This window comes from Trichechus manatus, unplaced genomic scaffold (genome assembly GCF_000243295.1).
Source record: "Trichechus manatus latirostris isolate Lorelei unplaced genomic scaffold, TriManLat1.0 scaffold00260, whole genome shotgun sequence".
NCBI lineage: Eukaryota > Metazoa > Chordata > Mammalia > Sirenia > Trichechidae > Trichechus > Trichechus manatus.
The window spans coordinates 2050546-2053346 of record NW_004444196.1 but is presented as its reverse complement, the minus strand read 5'-3'; positions in this window follow the sequence as shown (position 1 = coordinate 2053346).

Sequence of the window (2801 nt, the reverse complement as noted above, 5' to 3'; positions counted from 1 at the left end):
TTATTTAAGATTAAGAGGTTTAACAGTCATGTATATAATTCATCTTTACATGAACAACCACTGAAACAATAAGAACTCTTTTAGTGTTTATTGAAAAAATAACTAAATGTTGGTGACATAGTCCCAAAGCTTCAGCAACAAATAAAGATCTTAGAACAAGATCAAATGTACCTTTTCATAAATGCTAGTGAAGTATTATTAAAATACAATTTGACTTTGATGCATTACATTCTAAATTTAACTCTTGTCTCTTCATCTATTCTCATTCATACAGCCTAACAAGATGATAAATGGGTATTTCCATGTTTTTGGATGTTTCTATTTTCTATATATGCAACTGTTTCTTGTAGATATTTTCCTCCAATTCACTTTCCAATGAATTAATTTATCAGCTGATACCTGTATTTTTTTCATGGGAAGTCAACATAATCTCTTCATTTCTGAAAACTCTTCACTGTTTTACCTAAATAATAGCAGCACTAATGAAGATTTCCCTGTGTATTACTTCTCTGGAAAGAGAATATCAGAAAAGATTGAAATGGATAAATATTATTAAGCTTCTTCAAAAATGTGGTTCCACAGTAAGAGAAAATAGTTGCAACAATAAAAACATGATCAAGTAAGATGGAGAAAAACTGAAAGAAGAGACATTTTCATATATAAGATTTTAAATTGTCAGATCAGACTCACAAAAATTATAAATGTTACTCATTACCATATTTAGGTAATGATGCAAAAAACACAGGCAAACACAAGGCATTGGGATAGCCTTCTTCCTTCGGAGAAGTCTGGCCCCAACCCTTTGGTAGCAGTAATCTGTAAGAGGTTCTTTCACCATCACCTTCGCCCTCTCCCCACCCCGCCCATATCAGGATACCTTTGTTTGGAATTTAACATGCAAAGTGTATCCTGGGTAATCCTTATGGAGACAGCTTCACCAAAAAACTCATTTTTGTTATGAACTATCCACACCTTATAGCTAATTAATTGCCAAGTTTATGTGATATTTTCCAGCCATCAATTCCTCCATAAATCCATACATTCCAGGTTTATTTACATATAAAAAATCTAGACAGAAGAACTATATCCTACAAAAAACATTTTATAGTTAAGGACACTTGGTTACCGTTCTGCCAAAAAAATAATAATAACAGTTCCTGTTTACCAGGTACCTTTACCTCATTAGCATATTTACAAGAAGTTTTGATTGAGGTCATACTTTATTCCCTAGGCATCATGGTTGAGAACGAATAGTTTACAGATTTCCTGCTAATCCTTTTATTCCCATACATACTCTGGCATATTGAAAAATTATAAAAGTTTAATTGAAAGAATCTGGTGAATCAAGATACTCATAAAAGACCTAACTATTCTGAAAGCAAAGGCAGATGTTTTCACATAAATGAGATACAGCAAAAAATAGTAAAATAAGAAATCATTTGCAAAGCTTGTAAGAATGTCAGTGTTTGTAAGACTGTCAATGCCTTCCTCTCATTCCTTGCTGATACTATTTTTAGCACATAGCTGGCTCCTTAGAATTTCCAGACTTGGGAGGAAGTTTTGAATACCCATGCTTTTGCATATATTGTTCTTTTTGGCTTCATTGTGCCTTTAAGAGATGTTGAAGTGTTCTTCAACCAAGCTTCTTCATTAAAAGACATACTCCTCCCCAAACAGAGTTTCTTATTCTCCCCTTTAGAGCCACCACTGTTCCTTGCACACATGTCTAATAATTGTTCCTTGTTGAATCATTTAGCATTGTAGCTTTTATAAAATTTTCTATGTTAGTAAAGGAAAGAAATATATTTTATTCATGTTTGACTCCTCAGTCCATGTCTTGGGACTTGGTAAGTACTTAATACTATTTGTTAAATTAAAAAATGAATGGATATCAGATACTCATCATGAACTAGCACGGGCCATCCTTCCACACATTTAAGAATGAGAAGAGGAGGTAGAATTATTGGATGAGTGGCTGGCCCTTACACTGAGCTAATTTGTCCTACCAGTTCATACGGAGAATTTTAGGACCATGTCCCATGCTCTGAAGACAAGGAAACATGCAGCACTAGGGAAGACTTCATCAGGACTTGAGTGAGAATTTAAAGTATACTGAGATGGGGGGATTTGGGATTAGAACTATGTTAGTTTAGAAGTCTGTAAAATGTAATTTTACAACACTTGCCAAAATGTTTATAAAGTAATAAAAGATAAATGAAATAACTAAAAACAAAAGATATAATCTATTATGGTTAGACACAATGAATTCTACCAACTCAAACACTGACAAAGTTGTGATAAGAAGCTAAATATATGGTCTACACACTTTTTTTTACCCTCTGGAGTAAAAAACACAGACACAGACACATGCATACACCTCCCTGTCTGAATGTTGGTAGAAAACGGTATGTACCTAACTTAAAGCAAACTTTAGTCAGCAATCAAGGACATTGCTATAGATAAGAATTAAAAAAAACAAAAACAAAAACAAAACCTTTGCCGTTGAGACAATGCCAACTCATAGCGACCCTACAGGACAAATCAGAACTGTCTGATAGAGTTGCCAAGGCTGTAAATCTTTACCGAAGCTGACTGCCACTTCTTTATCCCACCAGCGGCTGTTGGTTTCAAACCGCCAAAATCAAAACCATGATTAATTCTCTGTGATTCTACTTCCATATCCGTTGAGAGGCTGCCGCTTCCATAGTGGAAGCAGAAGGGAGCCAAGGGACATCCTGATTCCCAAGGCAAAGGACTCTAAAAAGGACTGGCTCCACACAAATACCCTGAAGCGGTGCATT